The sequence below is a fragment of the Martes martes genome (genome assembly GCF_963455335.1).
Source record: "Martes martes genome assembly, chromosome: 2".
Taxonomy (NCBI): Eukaryota; Metazoa; Chordata; class Mammalia; order Carnivora; family Mustelidae; genus Martes; species Martes martes.
The window spans coordinates 61,267,522-61,293,663 of NC_137889.1; the positions used below are offsets into that span (position 1 = coordinate 61,267,522).

Below are 26,142 nucleotides of genomic sequence, written 5' to 3' on the forward strand. Positions count from 1 at the left end.
AGATAACCACTTGTAAAAGGATGTTGAAAGAGGATTCTCTATGACTCAGTTTCAACTGATGCACCAGTGTAATAGATACCAGATGACGAAGTGAGTATGGGCAGGCTACCATATGCAAAATTTACAACAGAAAGCTTTACTAACCAGGGCTCCAACTACTGAACCCCTAAGTCAGATCAAGCATATTACAAAAGGGCAACATGGAGACAAGAAAGGAGGATTTGTGAAGACAGTACTTTAGAAAAAGCTGGTGGGAATCTCTACCACGGCCCAAGGTAGCTATGGGCATGGAGTAAGGCTACAGTCTTCACACCCAGCCTAGAGGGTGTGGGCTTCACCAACCTTGTGCAGAGTTGACAAGCCCTTCTGTAACTGTAGGCCCATGTGACTAATGCATTCTCAAAAAAGCTTACGTGGCCTTGGCAGGGTAGGGAGAGTGGTGGGACCTGGATTTGGGAAGTAGTTAAGTATCCACAAAGAGTGGGACAAAGAAAGCATGCATGTGGGCTGGGGGTGGGTCATCTGTCCAACAGACACTGTTGAGGAGGCAGTGGGATCTCTGTGGAAGGAAGCTGGAAGCTGACCACCAGATTTCTATCAACTGCAGAAACACAAAAGATAAGGAACTGCAGATTCCGGAGTCAGGAATCTTTAAGGAACTCATGAAAACACTGTTGGGGCGCCTGGGCTCAGGTCACAATCCCAGCATCCTGGGATCCAGGCCTGCCTCTGGCTCCCTGCTCAGTGGGAGGCCTGCTTCTTCCTCTCCCACTGTCTCTCTCTGTCAAATAAATACATAAAATCTTAAAAAAAAAAAAAAAAGAGTCACTGTTAATTAGCTGCCATCCAGGGGTCCTAACATGAAATGACAACAATACTTCCGTTACCAGACTGTGCTCTGTCCCCCATCTCCGCTCTCTCTGGGGCCAACCCAAGGATCCAAAGCTTGCTAGGAAGCTAGGGGAAGCACAGGCATGGAGAGGGCGGAAGCTGGCGTCTGCCCTACCCCACTGGCACAGGTTCTGGCTAATAGCTGCAGAGAAGGCTTAACACAGAACAAGTTCTGAAATTTAATTATTGCTTGGGGCTGTGAATTCTAAATGACCAGATTGACACAGCTTTTGATATAATATGACGGTAAGATGTTTTTATCTGTGAGTGATTAGAAAAGTTGTGTGACCTGCCCCGGTTTCCACTGTAGGAGGAGGGGAAGAACCCCGTGCCTGCTAACAACATAACTGCAAAGGAAAAGGACAGACAGCTCAAATTATAATTTGGTTATATCACAAATCCTGCTCGTTTGGTGTCCCAGGAACTCACTGAGGTATGACTGCAGGTTAAATGCAAACCTGCTGGATTTCATGTGTTTACTCTCCATGTGTATTCTCTCTCTCTTTAGAGGTAACACTGTTGATGTTATTGTGGATATTCTGATAAATACAGAAAAAATATAAGATGAATATACCAGAAATCCTTTCATGCTATTAAAAATATGATATTGGTCTTATTTCTAGTTTAAAACCACTTTAATTCTTCCAGTATACAGTTTTTTGGATTTTGAAATCATGAGTCAAAATAACAGTTTATGTTTACTTGTTCCTTTTCAAAGTTCTCTGATGTAATCTCTATTTTATTCTGACAATGACACCACAGAGTAGGGTAAGTAATTAGTCTCATTGTATATCTAGGCAAACAGTTTCAGGACAATGAAGTGACTTGACCAGGTTCATGCAGGTTGGTGGCAAGGTCCTGTCTTTTCTGGACTGCAGACTTCTATTTTTGTGTTCTATTTTTTTTAAATTGTGTTATATTAGTCACCATAAAATACATCATTAGTTTTTGATGGAGTGTTCTAAAATTCACTGTCTATACACCACATCCAGTGCTCCATGCAATCCGTGCCCTCCATAATACCCACCACCAGGCTCAAACAACCCCTCACCCCACTGCCCTCCAAAACCCTCAGTCTGTTTCTCAGAGTCCCCCATCTCTTATGGTTCATCTCCCCTTCCAATTTCCCCCAATTCACTTTTCCTTTCCTTCTCCTAATGTCCTCCGTGTTATTCCTTATGCTCCACAAGTAAGTGAAACCATATGATAATTGACTTTCTCTGCTTGACTTATTTCACTCAGCATAATCTCCTCCAGTCCCATCCATGTTGATGCAAAAGCAGGGTATTCATACTCTGTGTTCTATTTTTGACTCCGAGCTGCCGCTCCTATGATCAATGCTCCCAGATCAATGCAACCCAAATACCTCAAAAGGGAACTGGGCAAAATCTATTGCAAACAAGACCCTTTGAATCAACACATGTATGATAAAAAAGAATCAACAATTGGAGACGAAACCATTTTCTGAGCCCAAATGTATATGACACAGATTTCTCAAAAAAGTGGGCATAAGTACTGAAATTCTTTAGATCCTAGCAGCTCCCCTAAGTCTCTGCCTCCTGGAGCCGTATGGTTTCTTAAGATTTCTCTTGAGGTGTTTGCTTCGTTCTGTGTTTTCTGAAGACCTACTGGCTTTTTCCACTTGTTCGTGAATATGACCCCACTCATCTTGAGTTTGCTTATCTCTCTATCACATGATCTGCAGAGATAGATACGCATCTCGGCATCTCAGTGGCCGAGTCTGGGTCTGGTTAGCTATGGTGTTGGCTGTGGCTTTGCTGCCATGTGAGATTGAGGAGGAAGGCAGTTCTCAGAGAAGAGGGCTCAGAGACCTAGAGATGTCTAAATGGTGCTTATCTTTAATATTAAGATGCCAAAACGAGGTGAAAATAGAAGAGGGGCCCTTTTAAATTCTTGTCTCCTATAATTTTCCTGTACTCATATTCCTAAAATAAAAATGTGGGATAATACAAAGAAGCAGGGAGGAGACATGGAAATAGCAGGGACTTCAATCTGACTAACTAGTGATATAGACTCGAGGAAGTTACCGAGTACCTTTGTGTTTTAGATTCCTTGACTGTTAAATAAGCACAATAGAAGACACCTCCAGATTTAAAGTGAGGGGTGGAAAACAATGTACCATGCTAATGGACATCAGAAGAAAGCTGGGGTGGCAATCCTTATATCAGATCAATTAGATTTTAAGCCAAAGACTATAATAAGAGATGAGGAAGGACACTATATCATACTCAAAGGGTCTGTCCAACAAGAAGATCTAACAATCTTAAATATCTATGCCCCTAACATGGGAGCAGCCAACTATATAAACCAATTAATAACAAAATCAAAGAAATACATCGACAGTAATACAATAATAGCAGGGGACTTTAACACTCCCCTCACTGAAATGGACAGATCATCTAAGCAAAAGATCAACAAGGAAATAAAGGCCTTAAATGACACACTGGACCAGATGGACATCACAGATATATTCAGAACATTCCATCCCAAAGCAACAGAATATACATTCTTCTCTAGTGCACATGGAACATTCTCCAGAATAGACCACATCCTGGGTCATAAATCAGGTCTCAATCGGTACCAAAAGATCGAGATCATTCCCTGCATATTTTCAGACCACAATGCTCTGAAGCTCGAACTCAATCACAAGAGGAAATTTGGAAAGAACGCAAATACATGGAGACTAAACAGCATCCTTCTAAAAAATGAATGGGTCAACCAGGAAATTAAAGAAGAATTGAAAAAATTCATGGAAACAAATGATAATGAAAACACAACAGTTCAAAATCTGTGGGACACAACAAAGGCAGTCCTGAGAGGAAAATATATAGCAGTGCAAGCCTTTCTCAAGAAACAAGAAAGGTCTCAAATACACAACCTAACCCTACACCTAAAGGAGCTGGAGAGAGAACAACAAAGAAAGCCTAAACCCAGCAGGAGAAGAGAAATCATAAAGATCAGAGCAGAAATCAATGAAATAGAAACTAAAAAAACAATAGAACAAATCAACAAAACTAGGAGCTGGTTCTTTGAAAGAATTAATAAGATTGATAAGCCCCTGGCCAGACTTCTCAAAAAGAAAAGAGAAAGGACGCAAATAAATAAAATCATGAATGAAAGAGGAGAGATCACAACCAACACCAAAGAAATACAAACAATTATAAGAACATACTACGAGCAACTCTATGGCAACAAATTTGACAACCTGGAAGAAATGGATACATTTCTAGAGATGTATAAACTACCACAACTGAACCAGGAAGAAATAGATAACCTGAACAGACCCATAACCAGTAAGGAGATTGAAACAGTCATCAAAAATCTCCAAACAAACAAAAGTCCAGGACCAGACGGCTTCCCAGGGGAATTCTACCAAACATTTAAAGAAGAATTAATTCCTATTCTCCTGAAACTGTTCCAAAAAATAGAAATGGAAGGAAAACTTCCAAACTCATTCTATGAGGCCAGCATCACCTTGATCCCAAAACCAGACAAGGATCCCACCAAAAAAGAGAATTACAGACCAATATCCTTGATGAACACAGATGCGAAAATTCTCACCAAAATACTGGCCAATAGGATCCAACAGTACATTAAAAGGATTATTCACCACGACCAAGTGGGATTTATTCCAGGGCTGCAAGGTTGGTTCAACATCCGCAAATCCATCAATGTGATACAATACATTAATAAAAGAAAGAGTAAGAACCATATGATACTCTCAATAGATGCTGAAAAAGCGTTTGACAAAGTGCAGCATCCCTTCCTGATTAAAACTCTTCAAAGTGTAGGGATAGAAGGCACATACCTCAACATTATCAAAGCCATCTATGAAAAACCCACCGCAAATATCATTCTCAATGGAGAAAAACTGAAAGCTTTTCCGCTAAGGTCAGGAACACGGCAGGGATGTCCGTTATCACCACTGCTGTTCAATATAGTACTAGAAGTCCTAGCCTCAGCAATCAGACAACAAAAAGAAATTAAAGGCATCCAAATCGGCAAAGAAGAAGTCAAACTATCACTCTTTGCAGATGATATGATACTATATGTGGAAAACCCAAAAGGCTCCACTCCAAAACTGCTAGAACTTATACAGGAATTCAGTAAAGTGTCAGGATATAAAGTCAATGCACAGAAATCAGTCGCATTTCTTTACACTAACAACAAGACAGAAGAAAGAGAAATTGAGGAGTCAGTCCCATTTACAATCGTACCCAAAACCATAAGATACCTAGGAATAAATCTAACCAAAGAGGTAAAGAATCTATACTCAGAAAACTATAAAGTACTCATGAAAGAAATTGAGGAAGACACAAAGAAATGGAAAAATATTCCATGCTCATGGATTGGAAGAACAAATATTGTGAAAATGTCTATTTTACCTAAAGCAATCTACACATTTAATGCAATCCCTATCAAAATCCCATCCATTTTTTTTCAAGAAATAGAACAAATAATCCTAAAATTTATATGGAACCAGAAAAGACCTCGAATAGCCAAAGGAATATTGAAAAAGAAAGCCAAAGTCGGTGGTATCACAATTCCAGACTTCAAGCTCTATTACAAAGCTGTCATCATCAAGACAGTATGGTACTGGCACAAAAACAGACATATAGACCAATGGAACAGAATAGAGAGCCCAGAAATAGACCCTCAACTCTATGGTCAACTAATCTTCGACAAAGCAGGAAAGAACGTCCAATGGAAAAAAGACAGCCTCTTCAACAACTGGTGCTGGGAAAATTGGACAGCCACATGCAGAAAAATGAAATTGGACTATTTCCTTACACCACACACGAAAATAGACTCAAAGTGGATGAAGGACCTCAATGTGCGAAAGGAATCTATCAAAATCCTTGAGGACAATGCAGGCAGCAACCTCTTTGACCTCCACCGCAGCAACTTCTTCCTAGGAACATCGCCAAAGGCAACAGAAGCAAGGGCAAAAATGAACTATTGGGATTTCATCAAGATCAAAAGCTTTTGCACAGCAAAGGAAACAGTTAACAAAACCAAAAGACAACTGACAGAATGGGAGAAGATATTTGCAAACGACATATCAGATAAAGGGCTCGTATCCAAAATCTATAAAGAGCTTATCAAACTCAATACCCAAAGAACAAATAATCCAGTCAAGAAATGGGCAGAGGACATGAACAGACATTTCTGCAAGGAAGACATCCAGATGGCCAACAGACACATGAAAAAATGCTCCACATCACTCGGCATCAGGGAAATACAAATCAAAACCACAATGAGATACCACCTCACACCAGTCAGAATGGCTAAAATTAACAAGTCAAGAAATGACAGATGCTGGCGAGGATGCGGAGAGAGGGGAACCCTCCTACACTGTTGGTGGGAATGCAAGCTGGTGCAACCACTCTGGAAAACAGTGTGGAGGTTCCTCAAAAAACTGAAAATAGAGCTACCCTACGACCCAGCAATTGCACTCCTGGGTATATATCCTAAAGATACAAACGTGGTGCTCCGAAGGGGCACGTGCACCCGAATGTTTATAGCAGCAATGTCCACAATAGCCAAACTGTGGAAAGCGCCTAGATGTCCATCAACAGATGAATGGATAAAGAAGATGTGGTATATATACACAATGGAATACTATGCAGCCATCAAAAGACATGAAATCTTGCCATTTGCGACGACGTGGATGGAACTAGAGGGTATCATGCTTAGCGAAATAAGTCAATCGGAGAAATATAACTATCATATGATCTCTTTGATATGAGGAAGTGGAGATGCAAGGTGGGGGGGTTTGGGGGGAGGTAGGAAAAGAAAAAATGAAAAGATGGGATTGGGAGGGAGACAAACCATAAAAGACTCAATCTCAAGAAACAGACTGAGGGTTGCGGGGGGGAGGGGGATGGGAGAGGGTGGTGGGGAAATGGACATTGGGGAGGGTATGTGCTATGATGAGTGCTGTGAAATGTGTAAACCAGACGATTCACAGACCTGTACCCCTGGGGATAAAAATACATTATATGTTTATTAAAATAAAAAAAATTAAAAAAAAAAAAAAAAAAAAAAGAAAACACGCTCACAATGTTAAAAAAAAAAAAATAAGCACAATAACAATAACAAGGACAAGAATAATATCTTCATCACGGAATGGTAAGGATTACTCTGAATAGTGAAGGTGGAAATGAGTAGCACAATGCTTGGCACACAGTAGGCTCTCAAGAAACGGGTCACATGAAGGTTATTGTGACATGGACACACACATTTTGATGGAGAGGCAGGAGAAAATAAGTACAAATTAGTATTTTTTAAATGTATTAATCAATTAGGTACCGACGACCATTTACGTGCTCATTTACATATCCTACAAATAATGACTCTAAATTCCAGCCAGTCAGTAGACACAGTGCTGAGCATTGGGCTAAGTGTTATGGAATTTGTGCATCAGGACCCACAACATGGACACCCCCCCCCCAAGTGGCCCAATCCACATCACAAAGCTAAACCTAAGTCAGCCCGTGCTTACCCCAAGCCCCTGTCAAGGAAACCCAACATACACCAATCACAAGCCTTCAACTCACCTTTACCTAGTCTATCTTACTCTAGAAATTAGAACCTGCTGAAGTCTTATAAGGATATCTCCAAACTCTTTGCCAATCATACTCTGTTTCTGAGTTGCCTCTCACGCTCTGTGAGATTTGCTCTTGCCCCAGGTCCCTCGGGAACAGTGCTCCACTGCTTGGGAGGCTCTGTCTCCCCCCGCCCACGTATTGCTTCCCCTCGAATAAACAATATCAGACTGGTTGCCCGATTGTATTATTTTTGTCATTTGACACAAGATATAATTTCTTTAGAGAGGATGTGGACAGATTTCATGAGGCAGTAAGGGGTTAAGCACTGGGCAGTGACAGTGGCGAGGAAAAGGTGGGTTTAGGGAGAAGTAAGGGAGAATCACCAGATTTGGGAGAGGAGAAGCAGCACGTGGGAGGCAGGCTGCCAGAGATGACTCAGAGCTCAAATCATGGGGCCTGGAGGAACTGCATAGTGTGAGCAGGTAGAGAGAAGTCAGGAGGGAAAGACAGCTTGAGAGTTTAATTTCAGATTTGGCTTTGAAGGGGTGGTAAGAAGTCCAACAGAAAAGTCCATCAGCTACTTGGATACATGGATATATGGGGAAAAAGTTCTGGGGGAGGGACAAAGCCAAGAACTACATATTTGGGTGTACTGTGATACAGGGAGTTTCTGAAAGGGCATTTTAAAGTCCAGTTTTTGAAGCGTAACAATAGGGAGCTAAGTACCTATTATACTATCTTTGTATTTTGTGAGGTACTGCCTCTCAAAGGAGCCACGCAACGTTGGAAGTGGATCAGAACCCGTTAAATGAGCACCTGACAGCAGACATCCTGGGGCCCTGAGGAAGCTGATTCAGGCCTTGCCCTTTTCTGCCTTCAGACCAGACTGTCCCTGGACTTTGAAACTCCAAGCCAGGGGGACATGGAGGAAAGGACTCCATCTCTACCAGCCATCTTGCCTCTGGAGGTGTGGCTCTGATTTAGTCTCCCTGGGTTGGTTGACTCTGCACCATCTGTTGCTGGGGAAGGGTTGGAGGTAGAGGGGAGGAGGAAATGCACTATGAGACAGAGGAGGCAGTTGGAATGGCCAGGGGACTCCCGCGAAGATGGAGTCCCCACTTGTGAGGGTCAGTTTCAGGGCCCTTGGCTTTTGAAGTCAGGGAGTTCTGAGGGGGAAGCAGCGCAGGGGGACATGACTGAGGGCCCTCCCAGTGGGGAGCAGAGACATGGTTTCCTAGGCTTTAGCTCTGCCCTCACAGGCTTCCACGGAGCGCACTCCTCACAGGTGCAGCTCCTTCCCCTGCACCAGAAGCAGGAAGCCGGCCAGCTGATGCATTAATGATTACATTCCAGGTAATGAGAGGTGGTTTAATGTATAATGAATAAGAGCACAGAGTCTGGAGTGCCTGAAAGTCCAGTTTATACAAGACTGTGCATAGATAAAGTTCTGTACTTCAATGAGGAAATAACCTTTAAACAAAGAGGACCAAGAACTAAACTCTGGGGACAGTTGCATTTGGGAGCCAGTGATGGAAAATAAGAAGGCTTCAAGTTAGTTTTATCATGGTATGGAAGTCTGATCTAAGACTATCATCTAGAGGAAAAAAAAGAACAGTTTCAAGCAGACCTATAATCTTCTTATCCAAGGATGATAACTTGTTAATTGCTTTATCAAACTATAATAGCTAGATATCTAGTTTACCCTAGGGTGGCATTTTTCAAACTCAGTACTACTGACATTTAGGCTGGAGAAGTCTTTGTTGTGAGAGGTCGTCTTGTGGATTGTAGGATGTTCAGCAGCATCCTTGACCTCTACTTACTAGATCCCAACAGCAGTCTACCACCCACCACTGCCCTCCAACTGCAACTATAACAAAAAAAAAAAAAAAATTGTCTCCAGATATTGCCAAATGTCCCCAAAGAAGAAAAATGACCTCTCATTCACAACCACTGGTGTAAAGGATTTTACAGCATCTGTGATAAAATTCTTCCTCTGCTTCATATTCCAGTTTTAGGAGAATGACAAAAGAAACCTTTTGGATTTGAATTTGTTATTCATAATCTAACATTTCTTATTGGCTTCAGAGTTTAGCCTGATCTCAGTCAATCTGAGGAAAATTAGAAGGCCACAATATGTAGTACGTTAAAACTATTTTTCCTGCGGGAAAATCAGAGTTTAAAGTTGGGGACAAGAGCTCTATTCTTGGGATCTGGTTTCCCATCACACTTATCCTGGGAAGCTTTTAAAGAGGAAGCACAAGGTCATCAGATTTAGGAGGGAAGACTGGAGGCTGCCCTCCCACATGTGATCTTGAAGCCTTAGGCATGTGCCTCCAGCACTGTTCCCTCATCTGTAAGACTGAGGTAAAGAGAGGTACATAGGAGGCACTGGATGGGAGAGGCCTTGTAGGTAGGGAAGTGTGGGTGTGTCATTTTGATGGTTTGAGCTAATATTATTAAGTTTTTTTTTTTCCTTCATGAGTCAGGAGAAGGAATTGTTAAGAAAAGAACTATGTAGAACATAATTAATGTTTAATGTTCTAAATGGAACCTATAAGCTCATAATGGGGGTTGGAGGATGGGGGTAAAGAGGGACCAACATGTATCAAGTGCCTGATACGTGCTGAGTGCTGGGCTAGGAAGTGTGCAATAGGCCAGTAAAAAAAAAGAAAAAGAAAAACAAGAGACAAATGAGATGAAGCAGACAGGAGTTGGTGAACAAGAACTGATGGGACCAGTCTGGACAATGGAAAGATCTGAGTGCACAGTGAGGAGAAGGGAAATACAAAGGTGACTTTTGGGATGGGGATAGCTTAGAAATCAACTATGGAGATAATAATGGAGAGAAACACCCAACTGCAGAATTTCTAACTTCTTGAATTCAAGAGTATAATGCATTTACATTTTCACAATTATCCGCTATTGGGTTTAAAAAAAAAAAAAAAGGAAAACTACACTAAGTATTTTACCTAAATACTATATTCAGGAAGAGTTAATTTTGATGTAACTTATTTACCAATTCTAGTTTTCTGATATAATCTCTTCTTTTTTTTTTTTTAAGATTTTATTTATTTATTTGACAGACAGAGATCACAAGTAGGCAGAGAGGCAGGCAGAGAGAGAGGAGGAAGCAGGCTCCCTGCTGAGCAGAGAGCCCGACGTGGGGCTCGATGCCAGGACCCTGGGATCATGACCTGAGCCGAAGGCAGAGGTTTTAACCCACTGAGCCACCCAGGCGCCCCTAATCTCTTCTTTTAAAAATGCAATAATTTAAAAAATTTTTAAAAACCCTTAAAGTAAAAAAGAGATTATATATTGCTAGGGCACAATTTTGAAAACACAGCTACAAATTTTAGGATTGTTTGCTCCAGCTCTTTGAAAAGTACCGGTGGAATTTTGATTGGAATGACATTGAAAGTATAGATTGCTCTAGGCAGTATAGACATTTTAACAATGTTTATTCTTCTGATCCATGAGCATGGAATGGTCTTCCATCTTTTTGTGTCTTCTTCAATTTCTTTCATGAGTGTTCTGTAGTTCTTCGAGTACAGATCCTTTACCTCTTTGGTTAGGTTTATTCCCAGGTATCTTATGGGTCTTGGTGCTATAGTAAATGGAATAAATTCTCTAATTTCCCTTTCAGTATTTTCATTGTTAGTGCATAAGAAAGCAATTTCTGTACATTGATTTTGTATCCTGCCACATTACTAAACTGCTGTATGAGTTCTAGTAGTTTGGGGGTGGAGTCTTTTGGGTTTTCCATATAAAGTATCAGGTCATCTGCAAATAGAGAGTTTGAATTCTTCATTGCCAATTTGAATACCTTTTATTTCTCTTTGTGGTCTGATTGCTGTTGCTAGGACTTCTAACACTATGTTGAATAGGAGTGGTGAGAGAGGGCATCCTTGTCATGTTTCTGATCTCAAAGGGAAGGCTGTCAGCTTTTCCCCATTGAGAATGATAATCCCCAATTGAGAATGATAAATGTGGGTTTTTCATAGCGCCAGAGCAAACAATCCTAAAATTTGTATGAAATCAGAAGAGACCCCAAATTGCTAAGGAAATGTTGAAAAAAGAAAAACAAAACTGGAGACATCATGTTGCCTGATTTCAAGCTTTACTACAAAGCTGTGATCACCAAGACAGCATGGTACTGGCACAAAAACAGACACATAGACCAGTGGAACAGAATAGAGAGCCCAGATATGGACCCTCAACTTTATGGTCAACTAATCTTTGACAAAGCAGGAAAAATATACAGTTGAAAAAAGACAGTCTCTTCAATAAATGGTGCTGGGAAAATTGGACAGTTATGTGTGGAAGAATGAAACTCAATCATTCTCTTACACCATACACAAAGATAAACTCAAAATGGATAAAAGACCTCAACATGAGGCAGGAATCTCTCAAAATCCTAGAGGAGAACATAGGCAGTAACCTCTTCGACATCAGCCATAGCAACTTCTTTTAAGACATGTCTCCAAAGGCAAAGGAAACAAAGGTGAAAATGAACTTTTGGGACTTCATCAAGATCAAAAGCTTCTGCACAGCAAAGGAAATAGTCAACAAAACAAAGAGGCAACCCACGGAATGGGAGAAGATATTCGCAAATGACAATACAGACAAAGGGCTGATATCCAGGATTTACAAAGAACTCCTCAAACTCAACACACACAAAACAGATAATCATGGCAAAAAATGGGCAGAAGACATGAACAGACACTTTTCCAAAGAAGACATACAAATGGCTAACAGACACATGAAAAAATGTTCATCATCACTAGCCATCAGGGAGATTCAAATCAAAACCACATTGAGATACCACCTTACACCAGTCAGAATGGCCAAAATTAACAAGACAGTAAACAACGTGTGTTGGAGATGATGTGGAGAAAGGGGAACCCTCTTACACTGTTGGTGGGAATGTAAGTTGGTGCAGCCACTTCGGAAAACAGTGTGGAGATTCCTTAAGAAATTAAAAATAGAGCTTCCCTATGACCCTGCAATTGCACTACTGGGTATTTACCCCAAACATACAGATGTAGTGAAAAGAAGGGCCACCCATACCCCAATGTTCGTAGCAGCAATGGCCACAGTCGCCAAACTGTGGAAAGAACCAAGATGCACTTCAACGGACAAATGGATAAGGAAGATATGGTCTCCATATACACTATGGAGTATTATGCCTCCATCAGAAAGGATGAATACCCAACTTTTGTATCAACATGGATGGGACTGGAAGAGATTATGCTGAGTGAAATAAGTCAAGCAGAGAGTCGATTATCATATGGTTTTGCTTATTTGTGGAGCATAAGGAATAACACGGAGGACATGAGGAAATGGAGAAGAGAAGGGAGTTGGGGGAAATCGGAGGGGGAGACATGAGAGACTGGGAACTCTGAAAAATAATCTGAGGGTTTTGGAGGGGCAGGGGGTTGGAAGGTTGGGTGAGCCCAGTGGTGGGTATTATGGAGGGCACGTATTGCATGGAGTGTTGGGTGTGGTGCATAAACAATGAATTCTGGAACACTGAAAATAAATTAAAAAAATAAATAAAAAATTTAAAAAGCCCACAACAATAAAAAAGTGCTAGTGTGAAATAAAAAAAATACAGCTAATAAATGCTGAATCTCATGCTTGCTACGGCAACATGTACACTAACATTGGAATGATACAGTGAAGATTGGCATGGCCCTTGCTCAAGGATGACACACAAATTCGTGAAGTATTCCATCTTAAACAAATAAAATAAAAAAATAAATAAATGCTGACTCTCAAATGAGTAAAATAAAGTGCTGAATGATAAGGTGGCTGCTATCATCAAACGTTAATGGCTCATGGCCTTGAACTTAAAAAAAAAAAAAGATTGAATTGACTAGGATATTTGATCTTAAATGTTTAATAATTACCCAAAGAAAATCTAATATTATACTTATGTTTTTTAATATTCCCTGACATTTTCAAATAGCTTCATCATCATAAGCATTTATCTTCTACAGATACCAACTTTAAAATACATCTGAATTCCTTAAGCACCTCCTCATCATAAAACCTGTAACTATCAGTTGTCACATAGTGTCAGTTAATATCATTTGTCTTTGGAAAATGCTTCACAGTGCCTTATTGCGATGAAATGTGTTATTCTGAATTCGAGGCTTGTTGTGTACGGATAAGCTGCATGTCTACAGATATAAGTATAATAAATATAACATATTTTCCCCTAGTAGAGCTATAATTTCAAGGAAAAGAAAGGAACTTGAGACAGAAGAGTTAGCAAAATTAGGTAAGAAAAAAAGTCAAACTGCATGTCAGACTGATCTCCGTTTTCTTCCCCTAGCCGTCTCCAGTGCTCCTGGAGCTGTGGGCAGCAATTTGAAAAATGTGCTTTGTTGGGTGAGATACACTACATCCCCTTCCTGCTTGAGGATGTTATTCCATTCCCATTTCTTTTGCATAATTCACTTCTCTTCAATAATTCCATGGGCCTGCCTGATCCTCCCTTATGTGCTTTATGGTGCAACCACTCACGACTCAAAGCTGGGAAGGAGAGGTGTCTCCAACACACAGGTCATGTCCATTCTCTTCTTGAGGAACAATACCAGGTTGTTTTGTGCAATCACACAGCAGGGTTTTCAGAAGAGCAGGGGGGAACTAAAGAAGAGCACACAGATGAGACATCTGCAGTCGTTTCTCTCCTTGTGTTCTTCTAAGCTACAGCAATGTTACGTCCCAGACCATGTTTCTATATCTACTTCTGCAATCTTTGGAAATGTCAGGGTAGGGGGATAGGTGAGGCAGCAGGTGTGGGGTGGGATGGGGAGGGGTGGCAGGTGCAATGCAGTTTTGAAGAGGTGTTTGATATATTTTTTTGGAGATGTCCCCAAACTGTCTTGATGATAAATTTGGCTTCCATTTTGAAGAATAAAAACTGAACACGTTACTGCTATGTATAAGAGTACAAGTTTTCCGTGCCCTTTTCCGCCTTCCTAAAATAGAGTACTTCAATATTAGCACAGTGGAAGCAGTGGGAAAAAATATAGACCAGAAGCTTTTTAAAGATCCTTTTGCATGCCTCAATAGGGGCACCGCATTCTGCTCTTGATACAAAACAAAACTATCCAAAGTACTCTCAGAGCAAGATTTTAGAGAATTAAAAAAAAGGTTAACACTATATTAGCAGAAGTTTCCAACTATTAGGAAAGTAAAAAGATACTGATTGTATGATCATATGCGATGGCCATTTCTCTTTGGGATTTGGGGCGCCACATGGCTTAACTGGAAGGGAGAAAACTGTGCTTTCTTCATTCTCAAGACTGTATGGGATTGATTCAAGGATGTTGAAGCAAACTCTTCCTTCCAGAGAATGCAATGCAATGTAATATATACAGCAAATTCCTCTTTGGGGATCAGCATAATCTTTCTCATTTTTGGACACAATCTAGATAAAGCCAGAGAAAGCAACTGGGTCCTAGTCAGAACCTTCTTATTCTTCTCTTCCATGAAGGATGTAATTGGGATCTTTCTGAGCTCCTTCCAGGTTTAACATTCTAGAATGTTTTCTGCCCCCACCCACCTTGGCAGATGGCACTGTCACACCAATAAAGAAAACATATACACTTATTATGTCCTAGTTTGGAAAAGAATATTAGTCAGGGTAAGTTGGCATATAAACTTGATAAATTAAGTGAGAACTTCAAGCTCTCAGGAGCCCTACATATACGTGACGAGAATGAGTTCTCAGGAAGGCACACAAACTGTCTGGGGACAGAGGAGCACTGCAACAGCCCAATGTGTGATCTTATCCCCATCTGCATATTATCATCGAATCCTTTCATATCTGTGATGTCATGTGAAAATCCAATGCATACCACCACCCTCAAGAGTGGGAGTGCACATACATAATGTTTGACAAGCAATGTCCCTGAGGTTCTGTAGTTGTGTCTCACTCAAGGTCACAGAACTAGGTGATACATTTAAAAGTGTGCAAAGCCCTCCAGGATCTGGATCCTTGCTACCTCCCCATCATCTCCTACCTCTCTTGCCGCCTTTGGAGTCTATGAGAGCGTATTCTAAGTCACATGCACATTGTGAAGCTAACAGTGTGTCTTCACAGCTCTGAAAACTCTCAGTCATCCCTCAAGGCTCAGTTGGAGTCTTGCTCTTTGGAAAAACTTCCTGGGTGATGGCTCACCTATGTCACTCATGCACATTACCTCCTTGCTAGTGTGGCTCTCAGTACTGCCGTGAATCGTCTCTATGTCTGGTTGTCTTTCTGCAGCAGTAGCCGCTCTTCATCATGGAGTCCCTAGCGCTTGGCACAGAGCCTAAAAATTACAGGGGCTCGATAAATACCTGTTGAATGACTGAATGCCTCCTGGAGAAAAGCTGACTTAAACATAGATTTAAAGAAGAATAGAATGAGCACTGCTAATAATTTAACCTATGTACAATTTGTAAGTATATTACCTTGCTTCATAAGAATGTAGATAATGGTTTTAAAAAATCTAGTGGTATCACAGTATAGACCTGTAGTTTTATTCTAGTTAGAAAGAGAAACAGAACCTGCACTCCAGATTCTTATACTCTTAGTTTAAAGCTTCTTCTATGCAATACTGTGTGTACAGGCTGTGAACTGATCTTTAAGTTTGAGGGTCTAGTTCTAGAGACACCCTTGAAAAAAATAATAAAAATATTATTTTACATTTCTATAGTACGTATTATTTAACTCCCCCCCAACCCCAGTCTAGTGTTCTGCTCATGTTCTAGAAACTGATCACATCACATTGGGCATATAAGTTTGTGCTTTATTGGCTTAAGGAATGAGGCAGTATAATAAAAATTATACATTATATATAATGAAAAGCAATTATTCCCTGAAAAGCCATAATGCACTCTGTATCTTAGGGAGACCTAGTCAAAGAAAGCTCCTAGAGTTTTTTTTTTTTTTCTTAAGATTTTATTTATTTACTTGAGAGAGGCAACAAAAGTGAGAGAGAGAGAGATAGAGATAGAGAGAGAGAGATTGAGAGAATGTGTTGGGGGAGGGGCAGAGAAAGAAGCAGACTCTCCACTGAGCAGAGAGCCCAGTGATGGGCTCAATCCCAGGACCCTGAGATCATGACCTGAGCCGAAGGCAGATGCTTAACCTACTGAGCCACTGAGGCATGCTAACTAAGCTCCTACCGTTTCTTATAGGTATTCAACACAGGGCACATCCCCCTGTGAGTCTACTCTAATGTCAGTGACTGGCAGCTCTGAAATAGTGAGTGTGAAAGTTAGAATCACTTATTCTCCTATAACAAAAGAGATAAATGTCACATCCCTATCCCAGCTTATGTCCACAGTTAGCTCAAAGGAGATATAAGACTTTTCCACGAGCGATTTGACTTGTAAGTGTTGGGAAGGAAGGAGCCGCGTGAAAAAAGTGTCAAAAGGAAGTTTTGTGGAGGCATAAAAATAAAGTTCTTCTCATCACAGCCCAGATTGTAGAACCAAGTGTATTCACACACTCTTGTAAGTGGGTTTGGCCAAACTTTGTAACCATGTAACTAAGCTCTAAATGAATGGGGAATTACCTCTGGTAGAGTTCTTAAGGTCTGACAAGACAATAATTATGAGAGCTTGGAAGTTAAAGTAAACCACAGCCTAGCTCTGTGTCATCTCTGTTGTTCGTCCAGGCATTATAAAAATGGGCAAGCCAGAGAGCCAACAGACGTCATTAGCCTAGTTCTTGGCAAGCACTTATCAGGCAAAGAATATAAACTGAGTTTAGCCGCTACCCCTCACCTCCCCCTGCCCCAGGGAGGCATTCCATTTGTCAGCAATTTCTTTCTGCCAGACCACAAATCAACAATTGCTAGATAAATGAAACACTTCCACTCAACTTACAAACTCTTGGGCAAACTATTTATTTTCTAGAAATAAAAATGCCTTTTTTATAGCACAAGGTATAAATGGTCCCAGTGGGTTCCACTAAAGCAATCAAATGCCAGATCCATAAATCTTATAGACCCTTATGGAAAATGGAAGTGCCTCTGTTAGGCATCACATTGAATGATGCTATAGATTCACAAAAATGGTAGAATAGGACATAGCTAATAGGTCCGTGACAGACTGAACCCATTGCTGTGGTAACGGTAACGGAAATTCAGCATAACAATTGCTTAAGATATATTTTATGAAGACAATTTGTTTTGAAGGCTTTGGGTTATATATTTTTTGATTTATGCTGCTGTGGAATTTGACACTGGATATACCATTATGTATAATGATCAGGAGACTCTCAAATGTGGAAAGAAATCTGACTGCGGTCTAAAATATAGTCTAGGCTTTCTGTTTCTCTGTGTCTTCCCTTCACACTTATTCCTTCCTACTCTCTGTGTGTGTGAGTGAGTGTGTGTGTGTGTGTGTGTGTGTGGGTGGGTGTGCTTGCTTTGTTAAAGACCCTCTCTGCTTCTATTATCTTGTCCTTCCCACGCATCTGACTCTCCTGCACTTCTACTTCATCTTTGTGTTCGCATGAGATCTTTCCAGCTTCTAGAAGACTAGTTAGTATTGGTATACATTGTATTTAAAAGAATTAGAACATAAGGAATGGTGATTCCGTAAGCAGCATTACAAAGAGGTTTCTCAATTTATTCTTTGCCTGTACCATATCAAATGGAATCCAATCTGGTAGCTTCCTTGAGTTTATGATAAAATCTCAAGGTAATGTTTCACTCCCATATCTTTCAATGAACATACTGAAATATAAAACTGGGTATAAAACTAATATAAATAAATAAATAAATGGGTAGGTAGGTAGGTAGGTAGATAGGTACAATCTCTGAGGTCATTTCCGGTCTTTGGGTCTGTGATTCTAAGTGGGTATAATAATACTCATAATAGTTTTTATAATTTTGCTTTTTTTAAAATAAAATGAAAGCTCAATCTATAAGGCATATTAATTCTTTAAAATAGTGTTCCTTGGAGTTTGTAAGGAAAGAGAACATTTTCTTCCTAAGAGCATATGAGTTTTATGGTGCCAGCAATAGGACAAAAATACGATTGCCCCTTACACCAAGGTCCTTTACACAGCATGGAATTTCCACAGTTATATTTGAGTAAATGGCCTTTCGGTTTCCCTAGGCAGGCCCAGGCAGAAGTCATGAATCAAGGACTAAAATGTGCTGTTTCTACCAAGACTACCATTTCCAAAATGATTATTTCCATAATTTTCCAGATTCTGGATTTCTTTCTGTGTATTAATAACAGGTGACACAACACAGTGGGAATAAGTATCACCAGGGAAAAGAGGAGAAACACGTCTTAAGCCACATGAGGGGGTTTGCACTCAGCCTCCAAATGAGAGCCCCCCAGCACCCCGGGCAGCACAGTGGGAGAATCTGGGAAAGGAGTTTTGCCAAGACAAGCCAAGACAGTAATGATCTCTGTAAATGCTTACTAGTTCTTCTGCGCTCCCCCAGTAGTAGTAGTCCAGCCTGGGACAAAGAGACACCATTATGCCCTGATTGGCTCTTCATCAAGTGGGGGGACTTGTATTTGCTTCAGGAATGGTTAAAACCTTTTGGGAGAACTGCTGCTGTGATGGTTTCTTTTCTGTGTCACCTTGGCTGGTTGACAGAGCCCAGCGTTTTTGTCGAACGCTAGTCTAGAGGCTGTGAAGGTATTTTTAGCTGTGATCAACATTTGCAGTCAGTTGAATTTAAGTAAAGCATGACATGCATGGCCCTCATCCGCTCAGCTGACGGCTTAAGAGCAATGCCAGGCTTCCCCAAAGTGATTCTACCTCAAGACTACAACATGGAAACCTGCCTCAGTTTCCCACCTCCTGGCCTGCCCCGAAGATTTCAGACATAAAACTGCAACTTTTACTTGAACAACAGATCCGTCAGCTCCGCAACTGTGTGAACCAGTACTTCACTCTCTGTCTCTCTGTCTCTGTCTCTGTCTCTGTCTCTCTCTCTCTCTCACACACACACACACACACCCCTCCTACTCTTCTGTGCTTCTGGGTTCAGAACCGTGACTAATACAGTCACCATAATCCCTGCCCCCTCCCCTCTTTTTTTCCCTCTGATACATCCAGCTTTTCTGAAACTATTCTAGATGCAAGCATCTCCCAACATGTCCTTTTAATCATATTTAGATATTTGGACCCTGTTTTCATTTGTTGTAATCCACTCGGATGTATTTAGCACACAGCCACTGCAACGTGAATTCTCCGGGAAGAATTTATCCCTTTCCCCAGTGACAGAGATGAATCATTTTAATCCCCCTAATTTGCCCAAAGAGCTTTTATGAAGCTTTAAACTCAGATTCTTCAAAAAAGACAATATTAATAGATGGAAAAGAAAAATCTATGTTTCTAAAACTGACTAAACCTTTACCACTGCTTGAAAATGCTAGGAAAGATTAGAGATACAACACAAAGGTTTTAGAGTGTTTTTATATAAAATAGACCAAATATACATTCAAAACTTGAGATGAAGAAGAGATGTATTAGCAAGGATTACTTAAAGTGTTAGGATATATCCTGTTGTATTTTCTGGAGCTAAGGATTAGATTTTCTTTTTTTTTTAACTTAAATTCTGTGGCTTGCAAGTCTTAGTTTTACAAAATAGTCAGTTTCACATTTTAATAAGGATAGCAAAATGAGGCTGTCATTTACAGAAAAAAAAAATCAGAACAAGATTCCGTGACTGATGAATTTCCTTGTGAAAATTTCCTGCATTTGATTGCGGTTACAGATTCTGCCTCACTGGTGTGAAACATTGTAACTAAGTTTCCTTTAGTTATACTCATGTTCCAGATCCCAGATTCTTCCTCTGCTCACTGTGTTCATCAGGCAACTTCTGATCAGCACTGAGGCTTTCAGAAAACCTCTGCATTCCTCCTGATACCATACATGGGTGTATACAGACTCTTGTTTATTTTTTCCTTTGTGAAAGCTCAATCTATTAATGCCAGCCCAGGGAAAGAGAAATGTCAATCTGGGAGTGTTAATAAGAGCCTTCTTAAGATTTAAATGTCTCATTATCTTGAGGCATCAATAGGTACCCACCGACCATACTTTTCTTTAATTCTTTGCCCGTACTTTCCCGGCTCCCCCTTCCCGCCCAGTTTAATTGAGAAAAGTTTAAGGTATACAGCATGACAATCTGATTTACATGTATTGTGAAATGATTTCCACAATAGGTTCAGCTAACATCTATTTTCTCATATAGGTACAATAAAAAGAAACGAAAGAAAAAAGAAAAAAAAATCTCCTTGTGATGAGAACCCTTAGGATCTATTCTCATGACAATTTCCTGTGTACTGTCTGGCAGTGTTAACTGTGGTCATCATGTACATGACATCCTAGTGCTTATTTATCTTGTAACTTGAAGCTAGTACTTTTTGACCAGCTTTCTCCAATTCCCCCTCCCCCAGCAGCCCTCCTCTGGTAACCACAAGTCTGATTCCTTTTTCTATGAGGTGGTTTTTTTTTTTTCCCTTTTTCCTTTTTTCGATTTCACATTTAAATGAGATGATACAGTATTTGTCTTTGTCTGGCTTCTTTCACTTAACATAATGCTGTCAAGGTCCATCCATGTTCTTAAAAAATGGTAGGAATTCCTTGTTTCATGGATAAGTGATATTCCATTGTGTACATATACCACAATTTCTTTCTTCATTTATCCATTGATGGGCATTTAAGTTGCTTCCATGTCTTAGCTATTGTAAATAATGGTGCTGTGAATGTGGGGATGAAGAGATCTTTTTGTTAGTGTTTTTGTTTCCTTCAGAAGTGGAACTGGTGGAGCATAAGGTATTTTTAATTTTTTTTTGAGACTCTTCGATACTGTTTTCCTTAGTGACTGTCCCAATTCACAATCCCACCAGCAGGACCCAGGATTCCCCTTTGCCCCATCTATGCCAGCATCTGTTATCTCTCGTGTTTTTGATGATGGCCATTCTAACAGGCATGAGGTGATATCATTGTGGTTTTAATTTGTATTTCCCTAAAGACTAGTGATGCTGGGCATCTTTTCATGTGCTTGCTGGCCTTTCATATATCTTCTTTGGAGAAATGTCAGTTCAGGTCCTTTGCCCATTTTTAAATTGGGTTTTTCTTCTCCTCTCCCCTCCCTTTTCCCCTCCCCCCTCTTTCTTTCTCCTTCCTTCCTTCCTTCCTCCCTCCCTGCTTTGTACAGTCCTTCTTCCTCCCTTTTCTTCCTTCCTTCCTTCCTTCCTTCCTTCCATTCTTTTCTTTCTTTCTTTCTTTCTAGTTGTATGAGTTATATAACTCCCTATCAAATCCATGGTTTGCATTTTTTCCCTCCATTTCACAGGTTATCTTTTCACCTTGTTGATAGTTTCTTTTGCTAAGCAGAAGCATTTTTGTTTGATGTAGTTTCATGTCGATTTTTTATTTTGTTGCTTGTACTTTAGATATCATTTCTGAAGAATAATTACCCATACTCTTGTCAAGAACTTTGTCCCTATGTTTTCCTCTAGGAGTTTCATGGTTTTAGGTGTTACATTTAAGTCTATAATCCATTTTGAGTTAATTTTTGTGAGTGGTTTAAGATATGGGTCCAGTTTTATCCTTTTAAATGTGAATATCCAATTATCCTAGCATCATTTATTGAAGAGACTGTCTTTTCTCCATTGAATACTTTTGGCTTCCGTGTCAAACATTAATTGACCATAGTATATACTTGGTTTTATTTTGGGGGTCTTGATTTTGTTTCATTGGTCCATTTGTTTGTTTTTATGCCAGTACTATAACTGTTTTCATGACTATAGCTTTATAGGATAGCTTGAAATCAGGAAATGTGATGCCTCCTCTTTGTTCTCTCAGGATATCTTTGGCTCTTTGAGGTCTTTGTGTGGTTCCATATAAACTTTAAGAGTGTTTTTTCCTCTTCTGTAAAATATGCCATTGGAACTTTGATGGGAATTGCATTGAATCTATAGATAGCTTTTATATAGAAACACTGCTGATTTTTGTATGTTAATTTTGTATACTGCAACTTTACTGAATTTATTGATTAGCTCTAATGGATTTTTGGTTGAATCTTTAGGATACTCTATATTAAGAAATCATATCATCTGAAAATCAAGACAATTTTTCTTCTTACTTTCCAATTCTGATCTTTCTTTCTTTCTCCTTCTCTCTTTCTCTCTCTCTTTCTTTCTTTGCCTGATTGCTCTGGCTAGGATTTCAATTACTTTGTTGAATAGGAATGGTGAGAGTGGGCATCCTTGTCTTGTTCCTGATTTTAGAAGAAAAGCTTTCAACTTTTTACCATGGAGCATGATGTTATCTGTGGCTTGTCATATATGCCTTTATTATGTTGAGATATGTTCCTGCTATGCCTAATTTGTTATGACTATCACAAATGGATGCTGGATTTTGTCAAATGTTTTTTCTGCATCTGTCGAGTTGATCATATGATTCTTTTCTTCTACTCTATTATTGTGACGTATCACATTGATTGATTCATGTATGTTGAACTAACTTGCATCCTCAGGATAAAGCCCCTAGGTCATGGTGTGTAACCTTTTTAATGTGCTGCTGAATTTGGGTTGCTAGTATTTTATTGCATCTATATGTGGAGACTGGCCCATGGTTTTCTTTTCTAGGGATCCATTTCTCTGACACACTTTTGAGAAGAGGTAGGCCTTCTTGGAAGAGTTGAAGACACACTTCACTTTTTATTTTTCATGAGGCTTTTTAACATGGCTCAGAGTACCTACATTAGAAAGCTGTATACAAGTCTTCCTCTCTCCTTGTCTGGCATTGCATGGGAAACTATACATGCAGTAAACGGTTCATACATGAGCCTCCATGTACCTGCTATGATGGTACTAGATAGCAGAATTTCTCCAGTTTATTTACTGGCAAATCAAGGTTCTGTGTTCACACTCGTTAGCATCTTTTGTTGCTTCTGGGGGAAAGTTTAGGAACAGTTCATGGGACTTGCATACAATTCAGAACAAAACAACTGGTTGTTAAAACTGAACAAACCAATCTATGGCATCTACTTTCATGGCTGGGCTTGGTAAACAGGATTCTAGCTGGGGGTATTCTATACATAGTTATGATCTTTCTATCCTTGTTCCTAATTATTGCTGTGGTCATGCTGATTGCTAACAAAATCATACATATTGTACAGTTACTATTCCAGCTGTCATACGTCTGATGGTTATAGAACAGAAGGAGTCTGGAGGGACCCTGATAAAGGTAGTGATATTGGATAAAATTAGTCCCCCTCACCAAAACAGTGCTGTAGACCTAAAAATCTGACAATTTGCTTATCCTTCTGGAGTCACTGTATTTTGTCTGGATCGATGAAAATTCATAGGAGGGACTGTAAATGAACTTTGTATTCACAGCAGCTCTTACCCAGGAGATATTGAAAGCAGATGCTGTACCTCCCACCATTGGTTCTAACCAGCTACAGCTGGTCAACTGCTATGAGTGGAAAGCACCCACTGTCTAAAGATGATCAGTGACTGGTAGGCTAGTCTTCCACAGTCAATGAACAATGGGGCTTACTATAATTAGTTGTATCAGTGCTACAGAATCATTTCACCTTCTTCTATATGTAGGTTTTTGTCCTTAATTAGCACAGAGTGAACTTCCCCTTCCTGGGATGTATGGGTCCCTGACTCTTCCTCTTCAGTGAATCACTCTGAATTTCCTCACTGATGTGTATTTCCTTGCCTAACAAGTCAGTAAACTCAGCATTCATTTATTTGACCACTGCAGTGGTCTCAATATTTCTTTTAATAATCTTCAGATGTCTCTATATTATTCATTATTTAAATAGGAGATAATCCTCTCTCTCTCTTTTTTCTTTTGGCCAGGTAAGTAATATAATTCTACAGTGTTAAACGGACTTGAAAAAACAAAAAAAAAGATTCTTGAGTGGTTTTTAAAACAGGTCCCATTCTCACCCCACTTTAACACATTGCTAGTTTTCCTCTAATTGTTACAGACTCTAGAAGCAAAGAGTTAATGTTCATCATTAGACAATTTCTCTATCATTTGCTAAATTTCTTTAAGTATTTGGCTTGCTGTACATGAATTGAGAAAAATAGAAACTTTTGATTTCCTCTGAATTCAATAGGCGTTCAGAGGATGGGTGAAACATGCCTTACAAAAAATCAGCATCGCAGTTCTCAAATACCAAATACTTCAGATGAGATGACTCAGCGTTTCACTGGAAAGTATCCGACGCCCAGGATAGGGATGTATATATTCAGAGGCACAGTACAGGATGCTGGCACCTGGGGCACCTTAGATTTCATTTCCTAACAGAGAGTAACTTTGCTTTCACTTCAGTGGGTACTGATTAGTAAAGTGGTCAACTAAAATACCACACATCTGTTTCTTTTGTTCACGAGTTCTTTTGTCCCCCAAAAGAACTGGTTTCTATATTAATTAGAATTGTGAGCACCCAATAAGGACATTAGGAAGTCCTTTAGCCTGTGTGAGAGAAATAAAAGCCATCTTAAAATCAAGTCTCTTTCTCTCCATACTTCTTAGAAGATAAAGGAGGAAAGGATGGTACAGATGACACAGGGCTAAGTGATCCGTTAAGCACTGAATGGAATCGTGTACTTTAATATTATTATAATTTCATTTCAATGGACCAGTTCTTAGTGCTACATTTATTTTAGTCTCTGAAGAACTAATGGTTTGAATTTTATTTTTCTATCTTTTGTGTTTTTCGTAAGTCCCAGTTGCATATAACATCTCACCATCTTTTACTTAATATTAAATGTTGCCAATGGATCTTGGAACACTGGAAAAATAAAATAAAGTTAAAAAAAAGTTGCCAGTTTCTTCCCTTTATTTGATTTTCCTGGTGTGCTCTAAAGACATAATTTTAAAAATGATTAAGCTGTTCCTTCAAATGGACTTTTCCTTTCCTTTAGAAGAAAAGAATGAATACATAAGAGTTTTAAAGGCCATAAAGAACAACAGAAAAAAAAGCTGGGAAATTTAATGGGGTATAGAAATGAATCCCATTCAGCTCTCTGGACTCAGACCTAGTTTGTGATGACATGGCTAAACGCACCAAGATCAGAATCATCAGTAAATATGGAACCCATTATGGTTCCTCCCTCAGGAAAATGGTGAAGAAAATTGAATCAGCATGCCAAGCACACTTGCTTCTCCTGTGGCTAAACCAAGATGAAGAGACAAGTTGTGGGGATCTGGCTCTGTGGTTCCTGCATGAAAATGGTAGCTGGCGGTACCCAGACCCACAACAACCTCTTCTGCTGTCACAGTAATGTCCGCCATCAGAAGACTGAAGGAGTTGAAACACCAGTAGAAGCTCGATGGTTTGAAACATTGCTATTCTGTCATAAATGAGTTAGTTTATGTAACAACAATGAAAAGCAAAAAGTAAGAGAAGGAAGGAAGAAAAGAGAGAAAAGGACAGGAAATAAAATGGAAGAAAGGAAAAAAAAAAGAAAGAAATTTCACTCAGTCCCTTTGGGTAGTGTGAGTTGAACAACTGAGGTGAAGACCATGCATGTTTGCTATAATTCTGACACCGATTCTAACGTGTAATTTTTCCAGGACTACCAAGCAATTCTCTGACACCACCTGGGTGTCCTACAATTCAACTTACTTCTGACATTCTCTACCCCAAGATAGCATCTGGTCCCACAGGTA

The 26,142-nt window shown here is 39.8% G+C and overlaps 1 protein-coding gene across 1 annotated transcript in view; it reads right to left on the reverse strand.

The window, feature by feature from the left end:
• Positions 1-26,142, reverse strand: part of FREM3 (FRAS1 related extracellular matrix 3) — a gene marked incomplete at both ends in the record, with an annotated part of 91,409 nt that overhangs the window by 32,842 nt on the left and 32,425 nt on the right. The window lies entirely within an intron of this gene.